Genomic DNA, 10,215 nt, shown 5'->3' with positions numbered 1-10,215 from the left:
CGCTCGATCGGCGCATGGGCGTGCTTGGCCGTATGGGTTGTGCACGGCGCTTTGATGCTTAGTTGGGTGCTTCGGTGCATGGGTGTGGCCACTCAGCAGGGGTTCAACACATGGGCATGGCCACTCGGCATGGGCGTCTGGCCGAGGCTGCTTGATGCATGGGCAGGGGCACTAGCCGAGGCTACTTGGCGCATGGGTTGCCTTTCAATGCATGCCTCGCCTACCCATGTGCCTTCCAACGTATCATCTTTATTTTCCTTCTTCAACTGCATGCCATCATCACACACCCTTCCAACGCATTGGTCCCTTCGCATCCCACACAAAATTCTATACTTAGCCAAATTTTCCAAAATTTCCCCAAGAGTTAAACTTCCAAATTTCCTCTTTTCTTCAAATCTCCACTCTCTCTCTATCAACCTACTCACCACACTAGTCTTATTAGGGAACATACTCAAGTAGAGAAATTAGGATTTTGGGTTCACATATACAAACTCTTTATATAGGACACCCCCGCTCGCATGTCTCCACATGAATGGTCAGGATCAGACCATTTGTAGTACTTTACAACACTTGTAAATATCTACAAAGTGGGTCGTATCTGTAGTGTCACCAGGATAAGGTATCCCTCCTTTATTCTTATACTACAGACCATTTGTTGGGATTGATGTCCTAATTCTCCCGGAGTCTCATTGTTTTGTAAAGATACACAATTTTTTATGAATAAAATAAGTGTTATTTAATTCCGGCATTTACTCATATCCAATAAACAAAGCTCCTTGGTTATCTTATGTGAACTTAAGCATGTATATGTGATATACAAGTGGATCATGCCTTAAGTGATAACCTTAATAGGTCTGTAGTATAAGAATTAAGGTGAGATTCCTGATCCTGGTGACACTACGGATACGGCCCGCTTTGTAGAGATTTGCAAATGTTGTAAACTACTACAGATGGTAGTTACTGACCATTCATGTGGAGACATGTGAGCGGGGGTGTCCTAGACAAAGAGTTTGTATAAGACCTAGACCACGAGATTACTAGACTGTGTTTATAACGCTGTTGATACTAGAGACTTGCATCTCACCTAAACGACCATAGGTGACACGACCTCAATCTTGAGTGTTCTGGGAATTCCTACCTTCGAGAGTGGTCCTTTGATTAGTATGGGTGAGAGTGGCCAGATTGTCAACTCAACATGCCTACCTTTTTGGGGACTTATCTGATCTAGGAGCTAGGAACTCAATCCACAAGATGAAATTCCCTCTTTTCCCGAAACAGGGATAAATAGAGAGATTGCTCCCTTAATGGTTGAATCCGGGGCTTGAACATAATGGCCACAACTTCTCTTCGGAAGAGAAGACTCAGTCATAGTAGGACTATGACTTATGTTCATTAGAGGGATTAGTGGTACTTAAGGAGACGGATGTAACTACAGAGGCATAACGGTTATTGGCCGAGCTGTACTTACGACGATCTGTGAAGGGTTATCGCGCTGCTGATTAGTTAAGATGGACACATAATATATCTGTGGTAAGGAGAGTTCAGCTGTCGGTCTTTAGTGAAGTTTCTAGCAGTTAATGGATGGTGGATCCCGTGACTAAAGAGTTTAGTCAATTATTCACGTGCCGTTGGAGCTTCGAGCTACAGGTTCATAAGGTCCCCTTGGTAGCTCAATGGATTCAAATGAGGATCAGTTCTTAGTGTTGATTTGAAATGTTCAAATTGACAAGAGTTATTTTGATTATGATGGAACACGAGATATACGCAGCGAAATAAGGATCTAACTACACTCTAATTGCTTCAAACTAAAAGGAAAATAGCATGCAAATAAAATGGAAAAATAGTAAATTAAAAGGAGTAGAGTACTACCTTTGTAGCTCCCAAAAAAAGGTTTTTCCCCACTGAATCTCAACCCGAACTCTTCCGAACCACCACTAGAGTTTATCCGCTATTCTCTGGACTCAGAACTGGGTTGTGGGACTGGTGAATGAGGGAATTAAAAGGGGAAGAAATGATGGTTCAAGGATAATGTGAGAAAGATAGGAGAATTTTTTGTGAGAATTTTTGGAAACCAAAAATAGAAAATTTTTCCAAGGCTAGAAAAATATTTCAAAAACCTCTTTTTATTAAACAATTACATGCATCTAATGCATGTAAAAACTCGCCAAAATTCAACAGCTCACAAAGCACTAAACCGAAGTGAGCTATGTGTCATTCTATAATGTTTACATATAGTCCACTTAAGTTAGTGGGATTATCCAACAAAAATATTGGATAATTTCATTAACTCTTAGTCAAGGGCAAAATGGTCTTTTCTATTTGGTCAAAGTCAAACTTTGACTTTTAGTGAAAAGTCAACCCTTTGACTTTTTACAGTTTTGACCTTCTTGACTAATTTTGACCTCCCAAATATGAATCCACATTCATATTTTTGAAATTAAAATCACATTTGAATATAGAGTGCCATACAAAAGACCGATAGCGATATCACATATACTTGTCAGTTTTAATCCCTTTTCCTAATTCGAACAATTCGAATTAATCCAACATACTATTCTAAGTTTAATCCATATGAGCTAACAGGGGAACCTAATGGACCTACAGATCTTGGGCTCCAATAATCCGAGATTAACCGATAAAACTCTTTAACCTAATTAATCAACATTTGTTAACTAACGGGTCATTCCACTAAAGTCCCGTAGTTGCACTCCCCTTACTGTAGATATATTTCTATCCATTTGAGATAACCATAATCAATAAGTCAATCTTTCACAGGTTGTTCATGGTCTTGGCTGGGTCAAAATACCGTTTTACCCCCGAGAACACTTCTTGTTACTTCAGTCCCATTGAACCTCTAAAGAACAATTGATTTGTGGTCCAACCAACAAATCGAGCCCCTTTCAGCCTAGTGAGAGGGTGGGGCCCCTTGTTCTTATTTCGAAGTCAGTACTTAAGGGAACAACCTATCTACTACCCTTAGAGATGGGTAGGAGTGAAGTCCATCTTGCACCCTATGTCCCCAGCTATTTACCCGGTCTAACCCCTGAAATGGGAGGCTTATTGAGCCAACACTGTTGAGCTGCTCTCACCAATGCAAATCTAAGGATAATCCTGAATAAATAGGAGTTCATAGTTAGCTCAGGATTGAGATCGAGTTACCTAGGTCATCAAATTTGAATTAGTCAGTTTTAAACAGTAAACGGTGTTATAAAGTAAAAGTGACTAAGTCGTGGTCCAGTCTTATACAAACTCATGGCATAGGATGCCCCCACTCACATATCTCTATATGAACGATTTAGGATCACATCGTCTGTACTAACTACAAAGTGGGTCACATCCATAGTAACCCCAGAACAAGGCGCCCAACCATATCCCTATACTATAAACCATTTTAAGCTATATACTCGAACTTGATCCATGTTTTTTGTCATCACATAAAGTTAAATTCTACATTAAATAGCCTCAGGACCTTAGTTTATTGGATTTAAGATTACAATTTCAATAACAATTTTATCGAAAAACAAAACAAAATACGTTTATCAATTTACAAACTACGAGTTTTAGGACATAAAATTCAACAGATTATATATGATATAATCGTTATGATGTATGAGATACATCAAGTGGAGGATTGATGTAAATGAGATTTACATTAAGTACCACGGAAAAGAAAAAGAACTATGGTTTATATGTTTCATGAGATGAAATATTAAATTTATAGGTTATAAATATAATATGATAAGTTGGTTATCATTTATATTTATAATAATATTAATTATTGGATAATTAATTCTTTTTCTTTAATAACCAATTGAGTGGGAGGTTATTGGTGCTTCATGGTAACTGTGAGATAAAAGGAAAATTGTTTTCCTAATTTTAGTAAGTTTTTAAAAAAGGTTGAAAAATTGGTTTTGAGTTTTCTCTCTCGAAAAAAAAACAAGAATAAACTCACGGAAGCTTGTCAAGTAAATACAGATTTACTAAGCGACAGGTTGAGCGAAGTAAATGATCGTGTAGTGTTTTGTAGGCGACAGACACTAAGCTAAACTATGAGCTAAATGATCGCTTAGCTTTTGCTAGACGATCGCTTAGCTTTAGCTAAACGATTGGGCATTGACATATGCGATAGGTTTCTGTCTTCTCCCACTTGCCCAATCGTGTCCACGATTGTTCTTTCCTCCTTCATCTGCCTCAATCTAAGTCCACATAGAGCCCACCCTCTGGATTTCCACACCGAGAATACCAATGTAGCCTTCTTGGTGGTGTCATACTCAACTCGACACCGTCGAGGTTTTGTGGAGGTCATTCGTGTTCTTGCTGAACTGTTCCTGAACGAGGCGATCGCTAAGGACGAGTGTGAAGTGTTCGTGCGGTGTTACGGTCGTGTTGTTCGAGCGTTCGAGGTTGCTGTGTTTGAGCGTTCGTGAGCAAGGAATGTGGAGACGAGTAGACAAACGTTCGTAGCTTTTCTCCTTGATTTCTTGTTGTTCATGCTGTAATTTCTGTATCAATTGCATAACTGTATGTTTTGTTTGACGGCTGTAATTGTAATGTTCATACATGACTATAATTTGGAATGATCGTTATTCCACTGCTCATGGAAATCTCGAATTTGATTTCCTTCAGCACTTAGGTTATTACTTAAGGCATGATCCACTTGTATGTCTCGCTTACATGCATAAGTTTACATGAAATAACCTAGGATCTTAGTTTATTGGATATGAGTAAATGCAAATAAAATAACACTTATTTTATTAATAACAATGTGTGTACATAATGTTTACAAACTATGTGACCACCGGGAGTATTAGGACACCAATCCCAACAATCTCACACTTGTTCTATTGGGAGGCTAATGTACAATACACAAAAATAGTATAATATACAATGAACTAGGGCATACTCTATACCCCAGTATCATCTCCCATTTTCCCTAGACAAGGTGCCGCATGTCTTGTAGACCCATTCTCTCCAGATGACCCTCGAACACTTTAGCGGTGAAAGCCTTTGTAAATGGATCAACAACGTTGTGCTTCAACGCAATCTTCGTGACAATCACATCACTGTGATGCATGATAACAGGCAGAAATACACATTATTACAGTGCTAAGTTATTAAACAATGAAGGTTTACGTTGATAAAATATGTTAGATTGCATCCAAAAAACATTAAGTTCATAACATTGCGGTCACATGCGTTCATCACTTAAAAACAGTTAACTTTCGTATTTTTATGCAGAATATGCGTTGACGCAAGGAGGAAAGTGCAATCACAAGAAATCAACGGACGAGCATTACTGCAAGGCTTTGTGGTGATTTGTGCTCGCAAACATTTGCTCAAGAAGGATTGCCGCATAGAGCCGGCACAACTTAGTGGGCGCATCTGGGTGAAAAGCATGATTAATCACGATGGGACAGACAACTGATGATAGTCGAATCCGAATTAAGTTGACAAGCCGCTAACGATAACAAGTACACTCAGCTATTTGGTGACAAATATTCGACACATCAGTCAGAGAATTAAAGCCATCCCATCTGTGCAATCATAAGCGAGAAGCCGCCTTTCACCCCGAAGCTCTATAAATACCGAAGGCAACCTTCAGAAAAGGGGTTCAGCGAGTTCGGATACTGAGAGAATTTTCCCTTAGATAGAATAGCCTTGTTTATAGTTTTTCTTTTATTTTAAGGCGGAGTGAGAGAAGGGAAGAGACGCCGAAAGATTGCTCATGGCAACTCGAGAGAGAACCCGAAGACGTGGAAAAGCAGAGAATAGGTCGACTCTCGCGAGAGCTAGACTATCTTTTGAACAGAGTAGAAAAGATAGTGTAAAAGCCTTGGGAAGCAAGAGATTGCTACCACGCTTTTTATTCTCATCTTGCATTGTTATTTTGTATTTCAACTCTATATCTATAGAATGGAATTTCTTTATCTACATCTGTTCACTCTCTTGAAAGCATGCATGAATAGCTAAATTTATAGAATGAGTTGAGAAGAACTAAGCTAACATGACCTAGGATCTTCATTGCATGCGATTATCTTGTTTTATGTTATGCCCAACACCCCTTTAGAGCTACTTAAGAGAGAGTCTGAAGAAAGAACCTAAGACTTGAGAGAGTTAGGTTAGAATCTAGACTCAAGAGAGTATGATTAGATTTGCATAAGCAAGAAATAAGGACTTAGAGATAAGCTCTGTTTGCCAACCTGCATCGCATGCACCTTATAGATAGGTTATGATATTATGTGGTCGCCTTATTTGTGTGTGTGTCATTTTATCATCGCATAAATAAGAATAGAGGCTTATGTGTAGGTCCTATAGACTCATTGCATATACTGCATGCGTTCTAGTATTAGAAGTCATAGCATTTGCGTTAAGAGATGGTTTGCTATTGTATGTGTGTTGCATGATCGCATAACATGAACGCATCCTAGGAAATGTTAGCCGAATCCCTTCTCAACCCGTTCACCACATACTCATCACATTTTCCATATTATCAACTCTTTTCATAACTTCGTTGCATTCATTTATTTTACTACCGCAAACACAACCCAAAAAAACTATTGATTTATTGGTTACCGCAAGGTCTTCTTAAAAATTACCACCGCATATTATTTTCCCTATTCCCTAAGTTCGACCCTGGACTTACCAGGAAACTCAGTAGTGTTTATACTTGGATTCTGCTGAGAAAACTTGTTGCTCAATGCATTTCCATCACCGCATTTCATTCCATACTTTCACCTCATAAAATAACGCATCAATGCACAATCTCCCTGATCAAATGAAACTTTCGTTCAATATGCTTGCTTTTTGGTGACTCAAAGGTTCCTTAGAATTTGTCACAACCCTGCTGTTATCACAATAGAGTGTGGTTGGCAAAGACATATTTGGAACAACTTCCAAATATGTAAGGACCTTCTTAAGCCAAACAACCTCTTTAGCAGCTTCATAAGCGGCTACGTATTCGGCTTCCATAGTGGAGTCTGCGATGCATCCTTGCTTGATGCTTCACCAAACTACAACCCAGATTCAGAGTGAACACTGACCCTGATGTCGATTTTTGAGAATCTCTATCAGTTTGAAAGTCAGAGTCTATGTATCCTGTAAGGATCAAATTCTTATCTTCATATACGAGCATATAGTCGTTCATCCCTACTACGTAGCAAATGTTAGGTTTAGTACATAACATTGCGTACATAAGGCTTCCAATAGCCGAAGCATAAGGAATTCGTCTTATTTCCTCAACCTCTTGAGGTGTCTTAGGACATAGATCCTTAGACAAAACAATAATAAACCCCTCTTGGAATTTTGCATCGACTACCTGATCAACATCTTATCAATGTAAGATGTCTGAGACAAGGCCAACCTCTTATTCTTACGATCCCCAATGATCTGGATCCCTAGAACATGCTGTACCTCTCCAAAATCTTTCATTTAGAATTGGGCAGCTAGCCACTTCTTAATGTAAGTCAAAAAACCTACATCATTCCCAATGAGTAGGATATCATCCACATACAGCACCAGGAAATCTACTTAGTTATTGATGATTTTCTTGTAAACACAAGGCTCATCAACATTTTGATCAAAGCCAAATGATTTGATCACACTATCAAATCTAATGTTCCACGATCTAGATGCTTGTTTCAGCCCATAAATGAACCTATTAAGCATGAAAACCTTTTTCTCTTGATCTGGAACAATGAATCCCTCTGGTTGAGCCATATAGATGCTGTCCTCAAGATTACCATTCAGAAAGGAAGTCTTGACGTCCATTTGCCATATCTCACAATCATAAAATGTGGCTATGGATAGGAGAATCCTGATAGACTTCAACATGACAATAAGTGAGAAAGTTTCCTTGGGTATAACTCTTTGCAATGAGTCTAGCCTTAAAGGTTTGCACCTTTCCATCTATACCTCGTTTTCTCTTGTAGATCCACTTACACCCTATAGGTTTTACCCCATCAAGCTGATCCACAAGTTCCCAGACATAATTGAAGTACATAGACGCCATTTCCTGTTTCATGGCTTTAATCCACTCATCTTTGTCAACATCCTCCATTGCTTGCTAAAAGACAATGGATCCTCAACACCATCATCAGACATGATGTTTTGGGCTTTAATCAAACCCATGTAGCGTTCCGGTGGGCTCGCAACTCTCCCACTACGTCGAGGCAGTCTTAAATCTTGAGATGGTTAACTAGATGAATCGACATCAACAACTCTTGTTGATCTATCAATCTTTTCAACAACTCTTGTTGAACTCTCAGTAGTCTCACTAGAAATTTCATGTAAAACAATCTTGCTTCGTGGTTTATGATCCCTAATATGGTCTTCTTCCAAGAAGATAGCATTTGTCGACATAAACACCTTATTCTCACTCAGATCATAGAAGTATCCACACCTCGTTTCCTTGGGGTAGCCTACAAAGAGGCAAAATTTTGAACGCGGTTCCAATTTTATAGGGTTAGCCACAAGCACGTGGGTCGGACATCCCCAAATCCTAAAATGGCATAAACTACCTTTACGACCTCTCTACAGCTCTAAAGGTGCTTCAGAAACACTCTTTGAGGAACGTTGTTCAAAATATAACATGCAATCTCCATTGTAAATCCCTAAAATGAGTCTAGAAGATGAGCATAACTCATCTAGACTAAACCATGTCCAATAGGGTTCTGTTTCTCCTTTCTAATACACCATTCTGTTGAGGTGTACCTGGGCCCGAGAGTTGGGACGTGATTCCATATTCTATCATATAGTTTTGGAATTCGAGGTCCATATACTCTCCACAATGATCAGATCGTAGTGTTTTTTATCTTCTTACCTAACAAATTTTCAACTTCAGCCTTATACTCCTTGAACTTTTCAAGAGCGTCAGACTTATGTTGCATTATGTATAAATACCCATATCTGAATAATCATCTATGAAAGAGATGAAATATTCATACCTACCTCGAGCTCTAACACTCATCATACCACAGAGGTCTGAATGTATAAGCTCCAAGGTTTACATGTCTCTATAATCTTTTCCAGTAAAAGATCGGTTGGTCATCTTACCTTCAAGACATGATTCACATGCCAGCAAAGAGTTTTCTTCTAAACCATTTAGAAGTCCATTTCACCAACTTCTCAATCCTATTAAGGTTGATGTGACCTAACCTTAGATGCCAAAGATGGGCATTTTTCTTAGGAGAAACCTTTGGTCTTGTTGCAGTTTTCGCTGTTATGAAAATTTCAGTATTAAGCAAGACTTTTATGACTAACAACCTTAGTACATACAAGTTATTTTACATTGAACCAAAACCAATCTCCATACCATTCTTGAAAATAAACACTTTATTCTAAAAAAAAGGAGACGGTATAACCTTGTTCAATCAGACAAGAAACCGAGATTAAGTTCCTCTTGATATAAGGAACTACATAAACATTATCCAGTAACAGATAACGTTTCTTGTCCAAAAATAACTTCAACCTGCCTACAACAACAGCTGAAACAACCTCACTAGTACCAACTCGAAGAGTCAACTCTCCATTTTCCAACATTTTCCAGGAACTAAATCCATGGTAGGAAGAATTTACGTGATTAGTAGCACCTGAATCAAGGATCTAGGCAGAATCAACATTCTCTACCAAACACGTCTCTAAGACAAATGAATCACATTTACTATCTTTAGACTTCTTCCTCTTCTGAAGAGTAGTGGGATCAGTATCAGAACCTAAATAAGCTCCAAGTTCCATGTCAGAGAACAATTCTCGTCGATGAACTTCAGTAGAGTCAGAAACAATTGCTTTCTGTTTTAGTCCCCTTACATTCAAGAAAGACTGGAGATTATCTTGGGAACTGACACTACTGGTTCCTTTTTCATCCATCCTTTTTTTACTCAAAAAATGAGAACTGACATTCAAACAATTCTTGCAACGAGTCCATGATCTTACGTGCAATGATCATATTCTCAACCCTATTGGCCAATGCATCAAGTATGCTAGCCAAAATGTGAAGTCGGGCCAATGAGTTAGCCTTCATCCACACCTCATATGCATTACGAACATTTCACGATGCATCAAGGGTCGAGACTTGAGAACACTCCTCAACCATGACAAACTTGAGGTCGTTTACCCTGAAATATGTTTTAAGGGACTCTTTCCAATGTATGTAATCGATCAATTAATAGAGGCAACTAATGGAAGATCATACATATTGTTGAAAAAAAACACATTGAT

Source organism: Benincasa hispida, chromosome 2 (assembly GCF_027475165.1).
Source record: "Benincasa hispida cultivar pf3 chromosome 2, pf3_genome.v1.1, whole genome shotgun sequence".
NCBI classification, from domain to species: Eukaryota; Viridiplantae; Streptophyta; class Magnoliopsida; order Cucurbitales; family Cucurbitaceae; genus Benincasa; species Benincasa hispida.
The sequence above is the reverse complement of the archived record's forward strand: the minus strand, read 5'-3'. Positions refer to the sequence as shown.